Raw genomic sequence first — 27,606 nt, 5'->3', positions numbered from 1 at the left:
TACTTTAGCCCTTACAAGGTTACTTTGTCCACCCATGAAACCCCATTTAATGAAATAATCAAGTCTTAAAACGCCACTAAACGCTTACACAAAAACAGATTAAACACATGTCATTTTTAAGAATTTATCGATTCAATAAAATAGGCTTTGATGGTGAATAAAGTAACCTTGGGGAGCACAGTCACCTACAATAATATGTTACACAACGAAGGCAGCAAAAATATCCGACACGATCTTATTTGTAAGAGCCATAAGAGCGTGTCACATATTTTTGCGGCCTTCGAAGAGTAACATATTTATGCAGGTGACTGTACACTCGTGTACCCAGACCTTACAGTAGGTATAATCTACTGGGGCTGGCTGTACCTAGCCAAAATGACAATCGATTGTCGAAAAACGCCAATCGAAAAGTAAATAATCGGCCATAGAGCATATCGGGCCATGCTCAGTGTAGGGTTTCGTATTTACCATTCTGTCAAAATAGGCCAAACGGGGGCAATTAGTAAGCATCTTAAAGGGAGTACCTTTGCAGCGCTTTGTACTTACGTCCTTTTACTAAGAAAAGAAGATTTTTTGCAATAACTCACAAACGACTAAACCGATCACGTTCCCTATAGTTTTCATTGAAAGTATTTATTAAGCTCTTGTTTCACGTTTTTTTTCATATTGTTTGGACCTGTAGTTCAAGAGTTAGAGGGGGGGGGGGACACATATTTTTTTCTTTCGGAGCGCATATTTTCGAAAATATTAACCATATCAAAAAATCCCACACTATCGGGACAAAGCAAAAAAAACATTTCATAAAAACTTTTTGTATGTATGTATTTATATTGTACCCTAAAAATACTTTTTTGTACTTTTTATTTTACCGTTCTGTCGCATGCCTTATGTTTTATGTTTCCGGGCCAAATTGCAGCTTTCTAGCACTAACGATCACGAAGCAAAGCCTCGGACAGACAGACAGACAGACAGACAGACAGACTTGGCGAAACTATAAGGAGGTGACTACGAAACCCTAAAAATGATGACAGACGCGACAAAAAGTCACCATTTCCATTCGTTGGATTTTAAGATTCTAAAGTTAAATAGTAGATATCCCTGTTAGTAAAACTTTGTTTTATACAGAAATAACGCAAAAAACGTTATATTGGTAAAAAATAAAACGTTTTTTTGCGCGATTTCTGTATAAAACAAAGTTGTACTATCAATTTAGCGCAAATAAACATTCGAAAGTAGAAAGATTATGTAGTAATAATGTGTTATTACTTAATAACTTAATATAACGCAATTGTTTTTGTATGGAAAGCGAACCACCTTAATTTAGCAAACAAATTTACCCAAACATAAAACCTGGACACTAAACCATTGTAAACACCTGTCGCCTTTAAAAATGGACGTTCACTGTCGCGCTGATTGCCTCCATGTAACCTCGAATAATTGATGCTTACACTTTTACCATTGCTCGACCTTATTGTCCTTAGAATAGGGTTTACAATATGTCAGTTAACTGTGTGGACGATGTTACACGATTTTTTGACCAAATTTAGACCTTAAGTCTGGGTAGTAAAGATTACAAATAGTAAATTTGTGTGTGCACGCTTTTAATTTCATTCGCTGCAGCGTGAAGCATAAAATGTTTGTAACATATGGTGCCGTTTTGGATTTAATGGTACTGCGTATTTGTGTGTAACAGTAAAAGTGTTGTTTTCAAAAGGTACAATTGTGTGAATCTATTATTAACTGACTTTGATTCGAGCTAAGGAAAGCATGATTTGAGTAAATTGCTAACCAAGGGATGAAAGGCACCCATTTCAATCGAGGTAGCTTAGCGCTCGAACGCAGTGAGAACGCCAATAGTCTGAGACTGAAATTATGTGTTTCACCCGAGTTAAGCACTCTACGCATTTCGAATACGAGGAATGTAAAATACATGCGTATTAAAAAAAGCCTAAGTATAAACTTTTATATTTTGAGGGTACAGTCACCTGCAATAATATGTTACTCTTCGAACGCCGCGCCGCAAAAATATGTGATATGCTCTTATGGCTCTACAAGTAAGATCGTGTCAGATATTTTTGCTGCCTTCGTTGTGTAACATATGCAATAATATGTTACACAACTGACTAACAATTTAGGTAAAAGTATCGTTATTGATGGAATGGGTAGTTAAATATCAGAATGGAAATTGTAAATAATTTAAATACATATCGTAAAAAAATTAAATAATGATATTAGAAATTTTTATTTATACACCAATTTATCTTCATAAGCGGTTATAATAATATACTCGTAGGTAGTAATTTATTATTGCATACGATCCCATATCAGTCCCTTGTGATGGATAAGAACCCCTATTCTTCCCCTCGGGGGTTGTAAAGACGATTAGGGGTTTTGGGGTAGTGTTCGTTGGAAAGTTGAGATGTGCTATAGTCGGACCAAGTTAATTCTTCGTGGCAATGGTCAAATTTCTATGAAAATAAGACCTTTATAATGAGACATCCTCACTTTGTTCTGTTCAAGTTAATCTAATCTAATACCTTTAAACGAGTAATTCTTGTATATTTATATATTTATATTTCGGGGATCTCGTAAACGGCTGTAACGATTTCGATGAAATTTGCTATATGAGGGTTTTTGGGGGCGATAAAGTCTTATCTCTGGGAAAACGCAAATTTTTGAGTTATTATGTTTTTCGAGCAAAGCTCGGTCTCCCAGATATTATTTACTAACTTTCAACACATATTTTCTACTCTGGATAGTTTACTTTCGATAGGTGGAGATATAAATAAATAAAAATAAAATAAAAAGCCTTTTATCTCGTTGCAGATTACAAAAATTTAAAAACAAAAAAAGTTAAATCTAATAAGTTAGTAATTCATTTTGTTAGTAATAGAGTTATTAGTGATTTAAAATTTAGTTTTTATTTAAATGTTGGTATTATTTGATACAATTTTAATACAATTTTAATCTGCAAGAACCCCTCTGCAGGTGAAGGCCTCCTCCAAAGATAGCCAGTCCTCTCTAGATTGGGCTACTTGAATCCAGTTGGGGCCGGCTGTTTTTTTCAGCTCGTCTTCCCATCTATCTACCGGTCTTCCTTCCCTTCTTTTGCCTTGAGGACCTGCCCATGTAGTCACCCTTTTAGTCCATCTCTGGTCTTGTATGCGTGCCACATGTCCGGCCCACTTCCATTTCAATGATTGAGCGTGTATCAATCCATCCTTTGCCTTCGTGGTGGAGGTGGAGATACTTACCAGTTAACTAGACAGGTTCACGCGGCGCGATTCGGGAAATGAATTAGAGGTTAACTAGATACGATATAGTAAAGATATGTGACGTCCCACGGGTAAAGGTACCTTATGGCGGTTGGCGCTTACGCTATTATTAACGCCGCTCCAATATTATTGCGGCGCTATGCGACGTAAGCGCCAGCCGCCATAAGGTACCTTTTGCCGTGGATACTATTGCATATCTAGTGAATCTCTAATTCATTTCCCGAATCGCGGCGCTAGCCGCTATAAGGTACCTTTTTCCGTGGAACGCCACATATCTTCACTATATCGTATCTAGTTAATCTCTAATTCATTTCCCGAATCGAGCCGACGGTACCTACCTTAATACAAAGTTCTCATACTATGAAGGTGTACGGAACTTGGCCATTAGCCGCCATGTCACGCCCGATTCATCAAGTTATTGGAAACTTCTATTAGTCTTCATTGGAGCCATTACTTACTGACACGAGAGAAATGTTAAATATACGTACAGTCACCTGCAATAATATGTTACACAACGAAGGCCGCAAAAATATCTGATAGCCATAAGAGCGTGTCACATATTTTTGCGGCCTTCGTTGTGTAACATAATATGTGACGTTCCACGGGAAAAGGTACCTTATGAGGGTTTCTAGTTTCGGAGATATGAAATGTTTTGTAAAGAGGTGAAAAAATGCTCAATTTTTTTTTATTGTGTGATCTGAAACCTTAATGCGTAACGTTTGTTTACCTGTTTTTATTTTTGTTATAAGTTAGTTATAAGCCTAGTAATGTCGTCTCAAAGTTTAGTAGAAAAGGTACCTTATGGAAAAAAGATTGAAAATTCCCAAAAAAACTAGTCAATACGGGAAAAGAAGTTTGGTAGAGAACTGTATTAGCATTCTGCAAAACTAATTTGATAATTTCAGTTCTGGTTGGGGCGCCTCGCAAATATTATAACCGTACATCGACCGACATTACAAATCCAAGTAGCCTGCTATTATACCAAAGTTACTCTCGTCAAGTCTTTCTTAACTAGAATAATCTTCATTTGGTTTGGTCGCATGCAGTAAATCAGCCATTGGTTGGTGCTGAAAAATGCCAATATCCGACGCATTACCTTATGGAATATCTGAGGTCATTGAACCTCAATGCCGCTTATCTTCAATAGCAACCGAAATATATTATTGATAGGAAATAGACGATTTATACCATCTTAACCCCAAAATATTATTAGTTTATCCTAACTGTTCCATCATCATCATGCCTCATCATGTAACTTAATCACAAGGTACCTTTTCATTACATACAAATTATTGGTCTTTTTTAAGATTATTATGACGAAGAACTAATTAAATTTGGGGCAGTTTAATGTAAATTAATATTTTCTATTCATAAAAGATAAACTGTAATATGATTGATATTTTGTAGTGATGTATTATTAGATTTATTTCCATAAGGTACCTTTTCGTAAATGTATGGAGCAAATACTGTTATTGTTATGTAAGTTTAAAGTGGCATAAGGGGTTTAATATAGTATTTAGTTGCGGTTTTAGGATTTATTTCATTTGAATGACATAATTTCTTTCATATGTGCTCAGAAAAATTGATTGTGTGTCACATTAAAAGTAAAAATATTCAATTTTGTGATTTTATATGAAAAAGTCAGAAAATACATTTTCATCTCTAAATCGGTATTGTTTTTTGCTTAAACTGTCTGTCAGTGTCGTTTTCTAATAGATAAAATTTAAATCTTGAGAGCTCATTCCAATCAATCGTGAAAATTAAATAAAACTTTATTTTCAAGAGATTGGTTAGTATACACATAAATCAGTCGATATCAAAAGTTTCTATTTGCATTACAGAACAAGTCGCAATATTTTTTTAATCTCAGATATATAAGGTATTATTATTTGTAGTCAACTATGTAACTTACTTCAGGAACATAGTTTTTTAGGCGGCTAAACTTAAAACTTCTCTATCGTAAAGTTGCTCATTTCACAACATTATTTTCAAAAAATCATATCTCTGTAACTACGCAACCTAGAAGGTTGGTCTTTTGTGTTATCGATAGCTTATTTATTGTAGATTACTGGGGTATGCATAACTCCATACCCGCCATAAGGTACCTTTGACCGTGGGACGTCACATATTATTGCAGGTGACTGACCTGTAATACGTAATTGGTACGTGTAGGTATTTTGTGAGCTATAAAATTTCACCAATTTTTAGAATGCTTGCCTTAAGAGTCACACGAACTCGCTGGAAAAAGCCGCACCCATACATTCAAAATTACGCTGTCAGCATGTTGAAACGACATGCTTAACCACCGACTCGTACCGACTAGTTTTCCTTGGTAGAAATTGTAACTAAAAAAAATTAGAGCGAACAGAATTTTTACATTACAAAGCTACTCCTTCTATTTTACAAGCTTTTTAATAACTTGTAATGTACCTATGACTGTATGTTTGTACGGGTCAAATCTTGCAAATTAGAAAAGTACCTACTTACAGTCAACGATAAAAGCTGGTACCAAAAATGAAATTTTTGCCAAAAAGTTATTTAACATTGAAAATTAAAAACGCTGATTTTCTGGATTAATTTTGACCCAAAAAGCAAACAATTTATTACACACGCATACAATTAGATCAAATCACAAATTCCCTATAAAAACCTCTTCGTGCTAACCTTTTAGTCTGTAATTTCCAAATCAACCGTTATCTTCAGGTAAAGGGCAGATTACGCTTGGATAAGGATTTGGTTTAAGGCGACGGTAGCGGTGGGTAAAATATCAGATTCTGTCAATTTACCCCATTTCACACCAAGCGCACTTCACGCACACTACCTCACTTTACTGGGACAGGTCAGTGACCCATCATGTTTTTTTAAGATTGGACTTTTAGTTTAGTATTGACCACTAGCCTCCTTTGAGGGTAAAAGCATTCCATTTAAAGATGAAAGAGAAACAATGCATTTAATCTTGCTTTCCTTGTCTGTTCATGTCACACGTGACGTACCTATTTAATTCATTTGATTGTTGACTGTTTTACTACCTAATATTGCTTTGTCGAGATACGCGTTTTGTACAATGAAAGCGAATAAAACAAGATGTCATTAAGTCAGATGTAAAATGTTATCTACTACTCTATACGGTTTTTCATAAGGTGCAAAATCCATTCAATAGGAATTTAAATAAATAAAGTTTCAGCAGGGTGGCAATTCCATTTTGGCGGATAAAGCGAAACAGAATAGTTCTATCGAACCTGCTTACAAATTTTCACGAGAATCAGTTGAGAAATATGATGTGAAGGAGAACATACAAAAGCATTTTTGCCCAAGCTGAAACGGAGACCTTTGCTAACGCTCGGCCAATGATGGTTTAGGTACACCTATAAAAAATGGTTGTCCCTGCTGTAATTTCAATATCTTTATATTTCAACCGGTATAGTTTTACCTTCAAAAATAATCGGTATCGCTAAACAATAGCGGTACCTTACTACTTATACGTTCACGAAATCGGTATCTGCATAACTTGATTGTTAGTAAACTAACCTGGAAAATAATCTCAAAATCACCCATGGTCGAATAAAACATGGTCTTCTATTCCCAGAGTGACACGGGCCTACGTCACAATAACATGGCCGCTATATATAGCGCTATCGCATATTATCATATAGCGCTGTCGCATGATGACGTAGGCTTGTGTCAGTTAGGTGACCTAGAAAAGACGGGAATAGAGTACCAGGCGGAGTATATTATTATACCATGAAATCACCGAAACATTTGTGTACAGTCACCCGCAATAATATGTTACGTCATTAGCGCCAACTTTGCCTCCAGGGAAACTTTGCCCAAAACGACAATTTTAAACAAATTCGTTAATGTAGAAAAATGGATAATAGTTATGGCTACCCTGCTGTTTTTAGTAGAAAATTGGTTATATTTCTGACAAAGTATATGCCAAACTTGTGCATAACTTGACTTGGGAATTTTGAGCGTGTTGTCTAATATAGGGTATATTTCGGCGGGCAAAAAATTTATAAATAATCAATGCAAGTAGAAAAAATTGAGAACCCTTTGACAAATATTTCCGGGTTTCAGTTATAACACATGAAGCATAGATTATGTCTATTGAGATTTAAACTAAAAAGGCCTAAATACACAAACGTTTTAGCGGTGGGCAAAGTAATCTGGTAATTTGGCATCCATACCAACATTGCCCACCACCAAAAACGGATTAGGGTTGTCACTTTCATCTAATTTACCCAACTTCGCAAGTAAAAGAAGGTTATGTTTGTACACTAAAATAAGTTTATAAATATATACTGTATTTAATTTGTCTTATTATCCTTTAATTAGATGTTTTATCCCGTTAACGAATGAAAACACAACAAAAATCATATTTTTGGTCATTAAACTATTGTAACAGATTTTCTCAAAAGTGACAACCCTAGCCTTTGTAAAATGCTTAGGCGAGCCTTATTTGGAAATGGGCAAAAACGGGTAGGCAACATTGCCCAGCAAATTTATTTAAAAGTTTTTACACTTATCGCTAAGTTATTAACAGGGAATGGTAGGATTGCCCAAAACCTTTAAGTGATCCTTAGACATCATCATCATACGAGCTGTATTTGAATACCAAATTGAAGTGGGCAATGTTGGCGAAAACCCCGGATATTTTTTTATTTTATTTTTTTATTTGCTCGCCCTCTAAAACGCAAAAAAATGGGTAAAAACACGATAAAAAAATGTTTTCTTCACATAAACTGATGCGTTTGATCACAATGGACGTGCTGAGCAAAAATAAGTCATATGATGTGATTTCTTTTTGAGAACTTCGTGTTTTAAAAAAAAGCGGGCAAAGTTGGTGATAATGAGTAATGACGGTACCTACTCTTCGAAGGCCGCAAAAATATGTGACATGCTCTTATGGTTCTACAAATAAGATCGTGTCAGATATTTTTGCGGCCTTCGTTGTGTAACATAAATTGCAGGTGACTGTACATTTGGAATAATTATTTTATTTAGTTTCAACGAAAGTTTCAAGTTTAGTACGAAAATACTTCAGATATGCAATATGCACAAAATGTAGACCTAATCGAAATAAAACATTGCTTTTTATAGTAAATTTATAAAACATTCGATACATAGGTATACATAACAATAACCAGGCCACAACGTTATTGGCCTGTAAGCTTCATCTCGGTCTCCAAAGCCGCAAAAACTTGCTAGTACTTAGTGCTGGTCTAGCCGTTATTTTTTCTTGAAGATTTTCAGAGAACAGCACGTACACGCATTATACATATAGACGGAACGAACGGCATAATCATAATAATTTATTCGTCGCAATCCATGGTATTACAGATCTAGGTACAAGACTTTCAGGTATTACTTATACGAATTACATAACTCTTCCTGTTAATAGGCAATATTTTAATATAAAAGTTCTATAATATAATACAAGATTACAGTTGTCATCAAAATTCAATGACATACAGAAGTCAAATACGCTTTTAAAATGCCGCAAAATGATACCAGCATAATAAAAATTGATCCCAATCAGTTAAGATGAGTCTTTAAACTTTTTTTCATTTTAAGCGAGTTTTGAAGGAACATAATACTTAAATTCGACTGTAATCGTATTGTTTTAAGATAGTTTACTGCGGTTTTCAACAATAATGACCCGTAAATAACAGCAAATGAAATTTAAATGAGACGCGAGCTGATATTTATGTACCCTATTTTTTGAAATACATTTTATCTACTGGTATGCTTTCTCGCGTGCGTATATGATTTAATGTCAATATAATTGTCAAAAGCAAGAAAATCAAGCTGTCATTTTCATTTGAAGAAGTACACGTGTGCTCCGGTGTAGCCCCAACGGGCATCTGACTTGAAGAAGAATTTTGAGTGATGTCGTCAATGTATGGAAATTGTTCGCAAGTTTACATTTGAGATTGAATTTCTGTGTTGTCTTTGTGAGTAAAAATATAAATTGATAATAAATTGGTAGCTGAATTATCTAGCTTCCAAAATCATACAATAATTCAATTACTGTCAAAGACAAAATTGTTTTGCTTCTGTCTCAAACGGAACTCCATATTTTGATTTTTTGATACTTTTAGTGTCGATTTGTAGAGAATAACAGCAAATTAAAAATATAATGGCATGAAGAGCCGGTACTCGGTTTCGTCGTGAATAAATTTACGTGTAATTTAATGCAATTATCAAACATTTATTGAACAAATTATGGTTACAAAGTGAGGTCTAAATCGAAAACGTCATATACCGGCCCCTTAAGAGCCAACGGGAGTGGTCATTTCTCCATACAAACGTACTCCTCGTTATCCTCCGTGGTTTTTGAAGCTAGAGCAATGATTTTTTCAACACAGATTAATATTGTCAATATCTGTGTCGGACCGTTTTCCTTTTTTTGATATTTTTGTTTTTTAAGGCGCTAGAGCCCTTCAAAAATGGCCAAAATGGCCTAATTGACTATGCCGCAATGAGAGGCGTGGCATTCAAAACTGATATCAACTAGCCAAAAAAGCAAAACGGTCCGACACAGATAATTTCATAATCATTTAGATTTCCAAATTTGGTTACGATTGGTTAAGTTTTGGAGGAGGAAACAGAGGAGTACGAAACCTCGATTTAAGAGATTTTTACGCAGGATTTTTCGCCTTTCCTTATCGCACTACTTTTAGGTGCCGCTTCCGTTAGCGAGACGGGTATATTTAAAACTCAGCTCCTGTTTCGTCTTAAGAACCTGAGGGCCTACAGCGAACCACGTTCGACGAGTTGCCTCCCTGTCACACTTATGTACGAATTTACAAGTGCGACAGAGAGGCAATATGTCGAACATGTTTCGCGGTAGGCCCTCTGGCCGCCGCCATACAATCGAAATTACGATCTCATTTTAAAACATTCTGAAATGACATAAAATTTGACATGAACATTCAAGTAACATAAGTGTATAGGGACCGTTCGCGTTGTAGGGTCGGCCATCTTGTGAGCTACATCGGAAGCATAAACAACACATTTACGCCTCGCGCCAAAAATCTGACGGCTCCTATGCTGCCCCCTATAGTTCATGCACGGGACCTATAAGTGCCTATCTATGTCGTTTATATTTTATTTTTGCGACGAAGAAGACGACTTCTAACATTATTACTGATCTATTTACAGAAATTACTCAGCACGCCCTTACTGATTAAGTTAATATAGCAAAATGTCAAGGAACAAGATTCAAGGACATTTCTGACAACAAGTTATATAAAGGTCCTTATACAAATACCTATACAGCGTATACTATTATGATCATAGTAACTAGGGTTAGCAAATCACTGATCCTATTTTACGGGACAGTCTCGTTTAAAATTCGGGACTCGTAAGCTAAAATTCGAGATACATAATGCCTCTGGGCACCTTGCCCATTGACACCGATTTAGACCAAGTTGTTTACCTTTAGGTTAAGTACTTAGTAAGTTTATGTATGTTTGTTTATTTTTTCGTTGTCAATAAACGCCCAATATATTCATATTCATATTCATATTCATATTCATTTAATCCATTGTTCTCATGCTCATCAGTACAATAGGTCTTACATTTTAGTCTTCGTAGGTGCATGACACCCTGCTAGGGTATACAATACAGGACATGTTACTTAATAACTAAACTTAATAACTAAATAAAATTTACAATTACAGTAATTATAATAGCAAAGTAAATGATTTAAACTTTAAAGTAATTATCATGCAATACTAGGTTTAAACTAAATTCAAACACTAGATTACCTACTTGATGTCAATTAATTTTATACAAAAAAGAAAATGTAAATGTATATGTTATTAATAAATTGATTGATTGAAAAAAAAAAATAATAATAATGTTTTATGTCATGTCATCTTCTAAAAATTCGTCTATGGTATAATAACATTTCTCGATAAGCATCTTCCTTAATTTATTTTTAAATAACTTAATGTCGCTTAATTGTTTAACAGTCTCGGGGATTTTATTCATTATGTGGACACATCGATAGAAGGGACCATTTTTAACTATGGCAAGCTTGCTAGGCGGTAAGATGATTTGATTTTTTCGTCTACTCTCAGGTTTGAATACTTCCGTTCCGTTAAATAAATATGGGTGGTTCCTGACAAATACTGCTGCCTCCATAATATACATAGAGGGTAGTGTTAATATTTTATGGTCTCTAAAATGCTGTCGACAACTATTTGGAATGCGCGTATTGGTCAGAATGCGGACGCACTTTTTTTGCATAACAAATAGTTGGTGAGCATCGGTGCTCGCACCCCACAGGACTACGCCGTAACTCAGCCAGGCGTGCGCGTACGCATAATAAGCCGTCATAGCAGATTCTAAATTTGTATTTATTTTTAAAACACTAAGGGCATATACAAACTTTGCCAGTTTTGATTTTATATTTTGGATGTGCGATTTCCAGTTTATGCCGGAGTCTAGTTTAATGCCTAGTAATTTAAACTCAGTGACTTCTTCAATTGGGCTGTCATTGATATCTAAGTGCAACGGTTTCTTCTGAGTAGGTTTAAACTGAATTACTTTTGTCTTTGTTAGGTTAATGTCTAAATTGTGTTCATGTAGCCAGGTGGTGACCAGGCTAATGGTTTCTAGTAGGCGCGTGTTGCATTCTTGTATTAACAACATCATCAACATCTTTACTTAACATTATCACGTATCACTCATATGTATTTGCCTATTTGCGCTATTCGTAATCAAGAAAGTAAATTTCTCTATCATTTATGGAGTCTTTTTTTGGATATAGGAATTAATTTTTTGGGGTTCCGTACCCAAAGTGTAAAAACGGAACCCTATTACTAAGACTCCGCTGTCCGTCTGTCCGTCTGTCAATAGGCTGTATCTCATGAACCGTGATAGGTAGATAGTTGAAATTTTCACAGGTGAAGTATTTCTGTTGCCGCTACTATTAAAAACAGAATATAATAAATATATAAGTAATATATATATATCCCATACAACAAACGTGATTTTGCCGTTTTTTGCGTAATGGTACGGAACCCTTCGTGCGCGAGTCCGACTCGCACTTGGCCGGTTTGTTTATTTAGGTTTCGGTGCTTACTGATAACAATACGAGACACAGAACGTTCTCCTCCGAATCAGTTTTGTAAAATTTCGGGACATGACCAAATTCAGTAGCTGAAAATTGGGACGTTTCGGAAAATTCGGGACGTTTGGTCGCCCTAGCGTAGCTAACTGGCTAGTGGAGCAAACTTGATTAGCAGGTAATGGCTTCTGGAAACTATGTTTTACCCCTTGGTGTTTTGCCTCGTCGAGTAAGGACAGTCCGGATATGATGGTCGTTCTTATCTACGTGACAGCGTGATAAAACGGTATCCATCACTTTCATTCGCGCTCTGTTAAAAAGTGACGGATATTTTGTCACGTGGATAAATCCATCCATAATAGGCCTGCTGGAAATTTTGACACTTTCCTAAATGATATCACAGCTTTATTGACTTTACGGAACAATAAGGACTCATAAACGTAAGGGGATTTAGAGGCGGAGGGCCAATTCTTTGCGATTTTCAGCGTGTAAACAATTTTGTCCAAAAATGTTTACATATTTATTTTCAGTGTGTAAACAATTTTGTCCAAAAATGTTTACATATTCATTAAAGTTGATTGACGAAAGACGAATTTAAAGTCCTTCGTCAGTTTTACAATTTCATACAACCGTAATATATAGTGTACAGTGGCCATCAGATATATCGGAGCGGTCAAGGTGCTCACAAATATCTGAGCACGTCTCTATTGTTAAGGCGTTAGAGTGCGTGTTCGGATATTTTGAATACCTTGGCCGCTCGGATATATCTGATGGCGACTGTATATTTACACAATACAGCTTGGATGAAAGGGGTGATCCTGATGCTTTTAGTAAAATTGCATGCCTGATGAAATAGATAAACACGCATGGAAAATGCGGGTATTCTGGCTTATAGCAACAATAAGATACCTATAGCTTTAGGATGACTCACGCAAGACCGGGCCGGGGCCGGGCCGGAGCTTCAGCAAAAAACGGCAAAAAAATCACGTTTGTTGTATGGGAACCCCATTTAAATATTTAACTTATTCTGTTTTTAGTATTTGTTGTTATAGTGGCAACAGAAATACATCTTCTGTGAAAAATTCAACTGTCTAGCTATCACGGTTCATGAGATACAGCCTGGTGACAGACAGACAGACGGACAGAGGAGTCTTAGTAATAGAGTCCCGTTTTTACCCTTCGGGTACGGAACCCTAAAAATAAAATTCATACGCGCGTTTTTACTCATTTTTCACTTGAAATTTTCAGCTAACCCGAGTCAGTGATCAGTGCACACTCAGTGCAAACTCTTTTAAAAACAAACTCGATGAACACTTTCATATAGACTACAAAAAACCCGTGGGCATTGATGTGCACGTATCAGCTTTAAGCTGCCTGTGCGCTCAGACCGACGATGTTGCTCCTGGTCGTCTTCACGACGGCAGTTTCAGGGGCCCATCTAGTGGGCGGCAAGTCACCGCCTGCCTCGATAACTTGTGAAAACATTGTTATGGCATGTGTCCGGACGTCTTTGCAATAACCCAGTCTCATTGTCCACCCAAACTTCAATCCATAGACCGGCATACTGTTCACTTTTTCTACAATAGTCCCAAATTCCTAATGCCTGCTGAGACCGGTTCATGGGTGTCTATTGTTGCGCCTGTGAACAGGTTCCAGCAGGCGTTCTACATGACATTAAAGCTCTCCAAAGGGTCTCTACGTGTTGGATCTATATCCCCACGCAAGCCTATCAAAAGACGGGGATTTATAGGCCCGTGAAATCAAAGGAGATACATATAATAATAATTACGAAACAACTAAAAGGGTCCAAGATTCCAACCTCAGCTGACGTGCACTCAGGCATTGACCCACATGTTATTGGTGACACAAACAGACAGAAAAATGGATTTATGACATAATACTAATCGTCTTAGAGTGTTGGCACGCGCCGAGAGGCGATGATTGCTATGACGTTATGTTCGCTGGACATAATACGCATAAAAGCAGATTCAGCCATTGAAAAACTAGTTTGAATTTGGAATTTCAATTTTAAAGGATATCTTTAATCTTCAAAAACTGACGAGCAGTTGGATTTAATCCATAAGCGCCACTTGAACCATCCCACTAACCCGGGGTTAACTGGTTAAACCTAGAGTTACCATGTTTACCAGTACAAATTGACACTGGGTTACCGGTTTAACGGGATAACCCCGGGTTTGTGGGATGGTGCAAGTGGCTCTGAAAGTGACAAAGTATGTGATACAAATTTCGAGTTATTTCATGTTGGCTGGCAGAATTCGGAAATATTATTTATAATTTCAGCCTATATACGTCCCACTGCTGGGCACAGGCAGGCCTCCTCCCATGCGCGAGAGGGCTTGGCCTATAGTTCCCAGACTAGCCCAATGCGGATTGGGGATTTCCCCAGGTTTCCACACGATGTTTTTCTTCACCGAAAAGCTATTGGTAAATATCAAATGATATTTCGTACATAATTTCCGAAAAACTCATTGGTACGAGCCAGGATTTGAGCTCGCGACCTCCGGATTGAAAGTCGGACGTCATATCCACTCGGCCACCCCCGCTTTAATGTGTGTTAGTACAAATGGCGGAATAATTCCTGCGGGTTTTCTCCTTCTCCACCAATGTAGCCAAACCAGAAAGATTAACTATATATCCATAAAAGCCACAGCTCGGAAACTTAATGCAAATACCTTAGCCTCGGTATTAACCGTTTGTCCTGAGCGCTGTTTAATCTCGGATTATTTTGCGGTAATCCCGCTAAGTCCGCGCCCACTTGCCTCGATCGATGCTGAATTTGTACTATACACCCAATGATATTATAACTATGTACCTATACTATTGTATACAACCTTAAAGAGTCATACATGAACCTATTTAATTACACAAACGGGTCTACCGCGCGATATAATTTCATTGTTTTTACCTTAAATTCCGACGACGTTTCAGTTGACTGTCATGAAACTTGGCAAGGGCACAGTTTTCGTTGTTAAACAGAAGTTGTATTTAATACAAGAAAATTAGAGCGAGTAGAAATTTTACGTACAAATATAGTCGTATAATTTCGGTGAATCAGAGTAAATGTTTTCTATAAAACAGCTGACTTTTGAATGTGGAAGGTAGTACGAAGCACTTACTGCTACACTTTTACTTACTTACTGATGTGGCGCAGCGACCCGAAGTGGATCTTGGCCTCCGACACCAAAGACCGCCATGCTTTCCTGTCCAGTCGGAGGCGCCGAGTTCGCTAAGGTCTGCACTTCGTCTCTCCAGCGGTACCTACCATTTTGGTCAGTATGAAAGCCATATTTTAATAAAACGTTGGTAGGTATAAATTGTTTTGCTGACCCGTATTGCAGGTGCAACGTGCGACAGATGCTGCATTTTATTTTGTACTGCAGTACTTTTACGTGATATAGCGGTCACAGCTTTTTTTTGTCAGTAGTCCAACTTTTAATATGAAGTATAATCCTTTATATACGTCCCACTGCTGGGTTACAGGCCTCCTCTCATGCGCGAGAGGGCTTGGGCAGTCCTCACGCTGACCCGATGCGGGTTGGGGACGACAACATAGGTATATCTTTGAATTTCACGATATTTTCTCCTTCACGCAAAAGTAGTATTTAAATATCAAATGATATTCCGCACATAAGTTGTACCTACCCATTGGTACGAGCCAGGATTTGAAACCGCGATCGCTCGGCCACCAACAAATATATAATCCTTGGTTAACATCGTCTTCGGCATAAAATCGTGTTTTCGCCGTAGGCTCAGTTTCGATCGAAAGTAGAGCAAAACCATACCGTCGGTTTTGGTCGGACACTAATAATAATGTGGCGAAGGGAAATATAATTGCATACCGATAGGCAGGCGTTCGGTTTTTTATCCCATAGCTCAGTATTTAGTCAATCAAAAATGCAAAAATGCTTTAATTAAATGGTTGAAAAGTAAAATGTATGATGAGACGGAAAATTTACTGAAATGAAGCTCACGCTCGACACACACACACACACACACACACACACAGAAGCACCTCCTTTAAATTTAATTGTTATGAATCAAAATTTGCATAGATCTTAGCATTATATAGGTACCTACCTCCATAGGTACATAGACTTAGTTTTAGTTAGATAATAAAAGTAGTGCTTCTTTTGTATTTCCCTTGTTAAACTGTAATTTTGTGTTATTAGTTTAGTTTAGTTTAATTGTATACCTAAGTACATTACGTTACATAGGGAAGAGCGGTGTTATCCCACACGGGCATATTTTTGCTTACAGGGTAGCTCCATCCCTTGCATCATATTTTATGAGTATTTTTTGAAATAAAGAATTTTGTATTTGTATTTTGTAATCGCTTTCACTCAATAGCCAACTTTATTTTTAATTACATCAACTCGCAAAAGTCCTTACACCATGTCGGATGCTGCCTCTGTGTGCGTCCCATGACCTGAGCATGTAACTAGACGCACTAGCTGATCTAGTTAACATAAATAATGATTGACCCAGCTGATCGATCTATAATATTTTCATAAACTTTAAAACCTCAATTATTATGTACAAATGTTAATTAAAATAAATACATGTAAGTAACTATAATGTATGCATTCAGTAAATTAATTTTAAATAAAAGCAAAACTTTCTCACGAGAAATCCGAAACAACAAACAAAAAATTTAACAGAGTCAAGTTTCGTAGTGGGCCATTAATCAGAAAAAGTGATTCGCTGAAACCAAAGAGAATGGAAAGTGTATAGAGAATTACTGTCAGTGAATTTTGTAGTCGCGAAGGTTATGCTGCCATCTGTTGACGCAGTATTGAAATTAAAGATGAAAATGTGTAAAAATATCAATAAAACATACATATTTACATATAGACATAAATTATTTTGGATCGCCATGTGCTTTGATCCGTGTTTTTTTACATTGATGTGCGTTAGAATTGTTAAATATCAAGGGAGTGGCGCCATCTGTTAGAGAGTAACTTTGTCTTGATTTCCAAGGCAAGGGGTTTCTTTTGACTTTACTTGTCTTATGGGAATTACATCTCTTTGCTAAAACTACTCAAGATTGGTACTCGAGTTTAAAGGAAATAAATAACAAAGATCTTATATCGAAGTGCGTCTAACGCGTCAAATGCGTCAAACGCGTTTCGTTAATGTCTTTTATGGTTATAAATACTCCCACGCCAAGCTGGGAACTGATTATTCTATTTTTGTCCGTCGGATTGTCACGATCTCTGGCTCGCCCGTAGACGTTAAAACAAAGGTGTTATTTTGAGGATTGGATGTTTGACTTTACGTAGCTACTATGCTGCTTTTTGTCAGACTGTTCAATTGTTAGTTCAGTGTAAATACTTACGTGTGTTTTGGTGTTTTTTGTGTTTTAGAGCCAGATTAGTGTCTGATTGCACGGTCAATCAACCGGAAACGCCTAACCTAGCGGTGATATGCAGGCTTTTCCGGGAATCCAGTAGAGTGTTAGGTCCAGGTCGCGAGAGGGGCCTGGCGTCAACCTTTTTACCTACACAGGTGACGATTATACCTCTTACGTTCTCTTCAAGGTCTGATAGAGGGATGTGAGGATCTCACGTGTGGATCATTATGAGTAATCTTTACTCACTGAAATCTGTTGGTAATTGAAGAAGCGTGGTCTTGTTATATATATTTATATATTCACATTTTATATTTGAAATAGGGCGTCTTATTCGTCAGTACCCTTGGCTACGGCCTACACTGCGGAGGGAGGCAATCACACAGACACTAGGGTTTGCAATACCTCGGTTTTGTCGGCCGAACGTTTACAGCTTAAATTACGGGTCCCTCTCACACACACTCCTCCCTGTAAAGATAGAGGTTCGCCTCTAGATTTACACATTAGAATAGGGACATTGGGGTAGAGTTAGGGTAGAGTCATTATTTGGGTGTTAGGGTTATTTATTATTTCTTTCTTTATTATTATTTATTCTCTCACATATATTTTGGTTACACACAGTGTTAAAATCATTAGAGTGTTAACTGTTTTAAAATACATAATAAAATTAAAGTCTAGTTTCAGTAGCATATGGATGGGTTACTGATGCTCGTACATTAGATATGATTTAAAGGTAATACATTATTATATTGGGTGAGATAGGGGAACAAAGTTATTTGAGGACATACTAAATAATTTTGTTATAGGGAGCTAGTGACAGGCGAAGCAGTTCACTAGTGACAATTTGAGCTTTTCTATATCGGGGTAACTAAGGGTATTAAATCATGTTTAATAGACGATTGCTTCAGTATTCCATACATTTATAGTAAGAATATTCAGATGAGTTTCTTGGCGTTTCTTCTTGTCTGAAAATAGGTTCCGAAACGCAGATAAAAGTAAATATTACATAGTGCTTAGGAATATCTATTAAAAACAAAACAAAATTATTGTAGGTATTATTTAGTTTAGAGACCCGTCTTCATCCGAGGCGTGACAGTAGATAAAGTATGTTTGTACGTATTAATATTTGCATCATTTACATATAAATATTTTCCTTTAGCTAGCTAGGTTAGTGAAGGGATATAAAAGGAAAATTATGTTTAAATTACAAACAGCAAGGGCTTATACTACTGTTCACGGTAACTGGTCACGGTAGGGCTCGGTTGGAGATAAATTCTAAAAAATATAATTTATTATTTATTTTTCATATGATTTTATTTTTCATACGATAGTATTATAATATGGAAATATAGTAGCAATATTTACAATTACATAGGGTATTTTAGGGGTAATATTTCAAATCCAAATCTAATCAGTCTGCACATAAAAGACGATGGGTACTAAGGTTCACAACGTATTAATATCACTAGACGATCACATGGCCAAATTTATCTATTTTTATTTATTTATAATCAATTCTGGTTGAGTTTTATTAAAGTAGATTAGCTAGTAGAGGGTTAAGGTACAAGCAAAGGCAGCACTCACTCGGTGTACCCCTTGCATCTCATTAAAATATCAAAACTGCCTCTACGTGTTGGGTTTGGCTACGCGCATATGTCCCAAATGTCAAGAACATCATAGTTTCGTGTTGAATAAAATTGTGGCGTAGTAAATTTATCAAAACATAACTTTCTCAGTCGGTCATACAATTTCAACTCTCACCAAGTTCACCTAATTAAACCTTTGCCCTTTAATAAACATAAAATTACTCACGCATACGAACCCCAGAAACAAAACAGCCTTAAATACACATAAACTGTATAGCATATACTACCTTTTAGAATGGGAACCAATCGGTTGACATTGCGTGTTAAGTGTTAAGTATGTTGATTTCATCTCACGGCATTGAGATTATAATTTGATTTATAATTGCTAGTTTTTAACGCATTGCAGTGTTTAGCCGAATTTTCAAAGGGTCAAAGAGCACAGTGAAGGATGACACGTTAGATCGGGCCGTGTCCGGGCCGGAGCTTCCGGAGCTTCGTTTTCTATGGACAGCATCACGTGATCACCTGTCATAGAAAATTAAGCGCCGGAAGCTCTGGCCCGGACGCGGCCCGGTCGGCCCGGTCTAACGTGAGTCATCCTTGAAGCTAACTCATTTCGAAATTTATTTGATCTTAAATCATCGCAATATCAGACCAGACTTATAGTAACAGCACCAGTCATGGGACATTTAAGAGGAAATTTGAAGTATTTATGATATTTCCCTTGTACATGTAAACGGTCTTCCGCTTAGTGTGTTAAAAGATGAAAGTCCTATCCGCCTTTCATGTTTTAGGCGTGTTGTATCAAAGATACTGCAATGAGTTTCCACATAATTAACAAATTAAAACTATGCTTTTTTTCTCCAGTCATGGACACCAAAGCTCCAGTAATGGGCCCCCGGTAATGGACGTGGATCCAGTAATGGGCCCCCTATAATGGACATTGCTCTATCAGTATAAAATATTGAAATGGGGAATAAGTTACGGCAAAAAAAATCAATTTTTGGTATAAGCTTTTATCGCTGAATGTATTTTTCTTTCCACAGCCAATTATTATTGTATTAGATTCATCGAGACAATTCTAATATACCCAAACACAATTAGTTAGGGTTTATTGCGATAAAGTTCCCATGGCCACCTCCTGTCTCATCAGATCAAGTCCATGTTATCATAATGTTGCATTATCATCCGATTTGCATACTTAATTACGTACTTACACAAAATTTCAACTGAATCGGAAATCGAAAAGTGGGTCAAATTCAGCTACCAAGATTTGACCCACACTAACTAACAAGGCAAGTTAAATAAAAGTTTGGAAAAACGATATTAATTTATCCTAAGTCCGAGAATACCTCCTGGTTGACATATTTCGTAACTACATTTTACTTCTGTATTGTTTAAAACATGAAATTATGGCATGGCAAGCATCATTATGTCAATTGTCCCATCATAGGAGGTATGCAGTTTTACAGCTCCTATAATGGGATTGGGCCAAATACCACTATTTTTTTACATCTGTGGAGTCACAACATAGTGTGTTATATACCTTATCTCATGGTAAATGCAATTAACAAAACACATTCTAGTTTTCATCAAGTATTAATTAATTAAAATTTAATAAATTAACTCACCTCTCTTAGCGAAGTTGTTAAGAATTTTTAGTGATATTTTTTTTCAGTGGCACGACAACTTTTGGGTTGACGCACATTTCATAAAAAATAACCGAATTTAATAAAAATTCAAACATAATCAGCTCTAGGACTCTTATTTATGATAAAAATATATCCAGTGTTTATAAACTACTTTTATATACTTATTTTAGAGGAATTGTGTTTTTTGTCCCATTACTGGTTCCGTGTCCATTATAGGGTATACTACTATACTAGCATGAGTTCCGTTCTCGCGCGCGACTCCATACATCTAGCGCAACTTCAAGTACGGACTCGCGCGCGAAAACGCAACTCATGCTAGGAAGAAGGCATAATAGAATAACAGAAAAAAACTATCAACTTGAATTGTTAAAGTAATTCTTTTTACTGAAAAACAGCTTGACGTCAGAAACAGCGTGCTTGCAGCAAGAATGGCGTGAGTTACCCGGTAGAAACATATCCACAGCGGGACACTCAATCAATAAATTCAGCAATTGATTACATGCATTAGTGACCCGTTATAAATATATTTTAATAAATATTTATACGGATATAACTATGAAATGAATTGTTTCATTCTATTTTAAGTTTCATTAGGCACTTTTCAACGCTACTCTAACGACTTTAGAATGACGTTGGAATCGTGGAATGCATTTAGCTATATAGTAATGGCGTCTATTTATAAAATGTCGTTTCCCGAGTGTTACTAGTTTATTTACAAAGTAAAACGTAGTAAATTTTAATTAAAGGTTTTCTTGGAACTTATGTTTATTTGACTCTTGCGTTAATATTTCGACGCACTTCGTCAAAGTAAAGCTTCGTAAATAAACTAACTAGATTGAGAAATTCATGTTGCAATACATTGTGTTAAATCAGGGCTTTAATGACATTTGACAAAGTTGCGTAGTTTTATTGACCGAGCAAACGTGAAGTGCGAGCGAATGTCTCAGTTTCAACTTGGGAAAAATGCTTTCGAATGTAAATACCTATGGCTTTTCGATACCCGTCTTTTCCTCTACAGGGTGCATTTTTCAACCGATTTTTGGTATATTTTGTGACCAGGTTCGATAATTACATATAGGCATTTATTTGTCGATTGAGCTTTTGGAAAATGCAAATGGCGATGGCGGGCCATGGGTAGGTACAATACAATACAAATATTCTTTATTGCTCACAAATATGAAAATGAACATGACATACAAATTAACTTAAACTATGGTAGACAACAGGCGGTCTTATCGCTAAAGAGCGATCTCTTCCAGACAACCTTAGGTTAGTGGAGCCAAGCCAAAAAAAACAAGTAATGTAAAAACAAGTAGGTCCGTCGTTCGATAAAATGGATTTGTTAGTGTTTACAAATTCTGGGCATAATTCGCATCAGAATGACAACAGAATAACTAATTTACAAACAGTTTTGAAAGATTCACGGTTAATTTCTCTAGACTTATATCGACCGGGATATAACTTTGACACCCCGCTCTCATCAGTTACGCGTGAACAAGATGCATGTAACTGCGTCGAAATATCGGGAGCTCGAAAACAATACAAAATGTAATCACGGTCCATATCCCGGTCGATATTAGACTAATAGTTTACAAACGTTAACAACTAATTAAGATATTACCGAAGCATTTCCCCAGTTACCCGAATACCGGCTAATATCCAAAGATTTATTTTATTTCCACTTTTTAAACAGCTGCTGCTTTCTGGCACATCTCCAAATTGTCACACAAGTTCACTATTACTACATTTGTAAAACGTAGTAACATGGTTGTATTTTGGTGTGTTTAAGTCGTTTTGAATGGTTTGAAAGTGGGTTAAGGATTGAACAAGGTCGCTGCTATTTGGTGTGAAAATGCATACACGATTTTTGGTATATACTATTGCAGTTGCAACTTTAGTAGGTTAATCTTTGGGTAAAGTCGATAATGTTCCTTGGATTATTCACTCTTTTAAGGGGCCCACTGATTAACAGTCCGTCGGACGGTATCGGCCTGTTAGTTGTTCGGAGCTGTCAAAATTTTGTTCTAACTGACAGGCCGATACCGTCCGGCGGACTGTGAATCAGTGGGCCCCTTTAGCGAGGTAGGTCACATTTTTATTAGGGTTTCGTACCTAAAGGGTAAAAACGGGACCCTATTACGAAGACTCCACTGTCCGTCTGTTTGTCTGTCATCAGACTGTAACTCGAGAACCGTGATAGCTATACAGTTGAGATTTTCACAGATTATGTATTTCTGTTGCCGCTGTAACAACAAATACTAAAAATAGTAAAATTTTGACTCAAAAGCCACAAAATAAATAAAAAGCCAGAAAAGTTTTCGTAGCATCAGTTCTGGCATCCCGATACATTTTTTGGTGTTTGTCGATACAAGATTGTAATCTTGGCTAGACCTCCTGTTCAGAACAGTTACTAATTCTGTAGTAAATATTATAGTTTGTCAAATAACTTTAACAGTAGAAAATGGCGCGAAATCCAAATTTTCTATGGGACGATAACCCTTAGCGCCCTTCTTCTTCTTCCTCGCGTTATCCCGGCATTTTGCCACGGCTCATGGGAGCCTGGGGTCCGCTTGACAACCAATCCCTAGAATTGACGTAGGCACTAGTTTTTACGAAAGCGACTGCCATCTGACCTTCCAACCCAGAGGGGAAACTAGGCCTTATTGGGATTAGGCCGGTTTCCTCACGATGTTTTCCTTCACCGAAAAGCAACTGGTAAATATCAAATGATATTTCGTACATAAGTTCCGAAAAACTCATTGGTACGAACCGGGGCTTAACCCGCGACCTCGGGATTGAAAGTCGCACGCTCTTACCGCTAGGCCACCAACCTTTCGCGCCTACATTTTTTAGCCGCTTTTGTCTACTGACGGAACTCGCTTGACAGACTATAGTAGTAGTAAGTATACGTTCGACATAATGCATCTGCAGCCGACCGTCAGTTGTTTACCTCTCGCGTCTGCAGCTCGCAAACACGACGGTTTACGATCCAACCTAAATATTCACACAATAATGGACGCGAACGCGGCTATTTAGTCATACGGACGTCGGGAGAGTTGTTCGACATGTTTAATATCTTGTCGTGATATTGAATGCCATGTCACCAATTGGTGAGTGGCACTAAAACACATAAAAGATGGATGACGACCATGTTTATAAAAAACATGTCAGTCTTTGTCTAGAGGGCCGTAAAAAAGATAAAAAGCATTTAGGGACAACGCCAATCAAAATGTAAAAGTGAATAGAGTTAAGACCAAGACAAGTCTGCAACGATTCTCATAGCACACGCAGGTCAAGTGTTATTTTAAACGTCAAACTTCTATGAAATTATAACGTATAAAGTATAAATAGCACTTGCACTGCGTATGCTATCAAAATCGTTGCAGACTTTTCTTGGTCTAACTCAGAAAAAAAGGCACTGTACTGTAAGTGAAGGGCTATGAACAAAAAAAATGTAGTAGAATAATTAACTCTCCGAATCGCGCTTAAAGTGGTATGGCCATGTCATGAGGAGGCCAGAAGATCATATGACTAGACAAGACCTTAACATCAACATCGGTCCCAATAGATCGGGCAGAGGTAGACCCCCTACGACCTGGATGTCCGTCATAAACAAAGACCTCAAGAAAGCCCAAATAGATGTCTCGGCGACCCAGAACAGGTACGCCTGGCGAAGAATGACGAGGAGAGCCGAACCCAAATGATATGGGAAAAGGCTAGGCGAAGAAGAAGAATTAATAATTACACTTCATAAAATATCGTTTTTGACCCCACTTTCTAAACAATGCCTAAACTTTTCTTTGAACTTTTCTCGCTTGATTACGTTTATTATGTACCTTAGAAGCTGTGTTGCCTTTGAACATAAGTTGGACGTAACTTTTTATTTTGAAAGCGTCTCTCTCTATTTTGTACAGCAGTTTTAGCTATTATAGTCGACTAAACGATATTCCATTTCAACTATTATAGCCCTGTAGTATAGTATATATAAATTCTACCTTACAAGGCACATCTTGATAGAAGTTGCCAAATATATCTCACTCCATTGCAAGCGTAATATATCTCGTAACAAAATACAGTCAACTGTAAAAATATGGGTGTACAAATCATCTCAAAAATATGTCCCATAACTCTTATGTCAGTGAATTAAGAACTATGGGACATATTTTTGAGTAAGTTGTCTACACCCATATTTTTACAGTTGACTGTACCTACATAAGAAATAAAAGCATCTAAGGGTGCACGCAACCCCACCCAATATTATAAACTGAGAGTGTCATATACGAAAGAAAAAGTGACCAAGGCCGGACAATCCGGACATGGCATCCGAATCTGCCGCGAATGCCATGAGGCAGACTCGGTGACTCATTTGTGGGATTCGCTTTAGGTCATTCTATTGCGCAGCTGACTAGATTTCAGCTGAGAAAATTGGGAACAAAATTTTTTTTATTTAGGTATTTTAAACTTTATTGCACATTAAAAAAGGTACAAAGAGGGGGACTTAAGGCCTGTGCACACTGACTGCGTGTGGGTAGACGTCACGCTAGCGGTGTGTCGTCTCTCATAAGGATCTGTATACTACAACGAGCACGTGCACGTCTACGCACGCGGTGTGCACATGCCTTAAGTCCCCCTCTTTGTACCTTTTTTAATGTGCAATAAAGTTAAAAAAATAATTTTAGTTCCCAATTTTCTCAGCAGAAATCTAGTCAGCTGCGCAATAGAATGACCTAAAGCGAATCCCACAAATGAGTCACCGAACGTAAAAAAATTGTAAACATTGGCACGGCGCGCAGACGCTTCTACGAGATAATATTTAGGTTGTTCTGTAAACAATCGTATTTGCGATTCGTCTACAGCTAGTCTGTCGATTTCGGATGTGACATGGATTTGACACTGTTGTCGAGACGGATCGGTGGCCACTTTCGGATGAAAGAAGTGACTGGCGTCCGTTGGCTCGTTGGGTGGATGATATTCGAAAAATCGCGGGACACTTCTGGATGAGACTAGGACTAGGACCGGGATAAGTGGAGTACACTAAGATATGCCTATGCTCAGCAGTGGGCTACTGGAGGCTAAAATGTATAGGTATCTACGTGACCATAGCCATAAAGAAAAAAGTACATACTGATAGTTCCGCTACTCGATGCTAGATGTAGACTACGAAAATAATAGTCGTTCTGGTACCAAAATTGCTGTATGGAGTGAGCACTCTTTTATACTATATTTCTCTATGCCATAGCTAGTGCAACCTAGCAAAAACGTCGGAAAAAATTATGAAAAAAAAATTAGAGATGCTTGCAACATTTCTTCGATGGATTATTAGAATGATAAGTTATATAAATTTCACATTCAATTTAAATTTGCTCTAATAAAACGATGATACCCCGTCATTAATCACCTATTAAGGCCTTCGTTAAACTCAACTTTATTAAATTTTGAAACACGATTCAATTTTCAAACTCATTAATTTGTTTATATGTGTGCGTACTTACAGAACTGTTTCGGCGTACGAAATTTAAATTGTACTCAAACGTCAGGATTTTTGTAGTTTTTTAGTATTATTTGTAATGGTTATTGTCTTAATAAATATTTAGGATCTAAGCACTAATTTTAAAAATTAAAATTAGATTTATAATACAGTGGAAACTGGATAAGTGGAACCTGGGTTAGTGGAAAACCTCTTTAAGTGGACCCAAGTTCTCGGTTCCAGTCCCTTGGCAACGAATTACCTCTATAAGTGGAATTTTGGGACCTCTATAAGCGGAATCCATTTTTTCGAAAATTTCTTATTTTTACCTCTGTAACTGGAAGCAGCCGTCTCCGAAACCTCTATGAGTGGAATAGCTCGGCGTTATAAAATTTGTATTTTTAATAAACCGTCACAAGGAGGGTAGTTTGTTTCGTTAACATTATGGTTCGTGTTTTAACTACGTATTTTGTATGAGATCACACATCGTTCAGTTTTTTTTTGCATTAAAGTACAATCGGTACATTGATTTATTTAACCATACTGGTTTCTCTTGCATAAATAAATATTAGGAGTGATTTTGTTTTTGTAATTTTGAAAATTGTATACGAGTAGGTACTGTGGATTATTTACAGTATTGCTTTTTTTAAAGTCAGGATTACATACCTATTTTTGTTAATACATACATATCTACATACATATTAAATAAAAGATGATTATTTCAGTCTTGATCATACCATACGTGACCTCTATAAGCGACATTACTAGCATCCACAACCTCTGTTAGCGAGAGCCTCTGTAAGTGAGAAAATGTTTTATTTGAACCTGGTTTAGTGGAAAACTGGATAAATGGAAAACCTGGATAAGCGGATCTAAACAGCCGGTCCCTTGCGATTCCACTTATCCAGTTTCCACTGTAGCATAAACAACACACAAACAACAGAAATCTCCTTTGAGTAGACACATGTCCCGTGCACATGATGTATTTTCGTCACAATCGGCGGGATAAAAATAGCGGGCCAATATAGATTGAAATGCTATTGCTTTGCTACCGTTTGGGATGAAGCTTTGTTCGGCCTTTATTAGAATATATTACTGGGCTTTAATTATCACAAATTCTTATAAAAAAGTTCTAGTAACAAGTCGTAGTTGTAGCTTTAACAACCCAGATTTAAACTT

General features: G+C 36.9%; 1 protein-coding gene across 3 annotated transcripts in view; it reads left to right on the top strand.

Moving 5' to 3' along the window:
- The window catches only part of LOC134801462 (potassium voltage-gated channel protein Shal), a 114,400-nt gene that overhangs the window by 2,101 nt on the left and 84,693 nt on the right, over window positions 1-27,606 (top strand). The gene's annotated exons all lie outside the window — the stretch shown is intronic.

This window comes from Cydia splendana, chromosome 22 (assembly GCF_910591565.1).
Source record: "Cydia splendana chromosome 22, ilCydSple1.2, whole genome shotgun sequence".
Taxonomy (NCBI): Eukaryota; Metazoa; Arthropoda; class Insecta; order Lepidoptera; family Tortricidae; genus Cydia; species Cydia splendana.
Note: the sequence above shows the minus strand (reverse complement) of the source record. Positions and strands in the feature narration are given on the sequence as shown.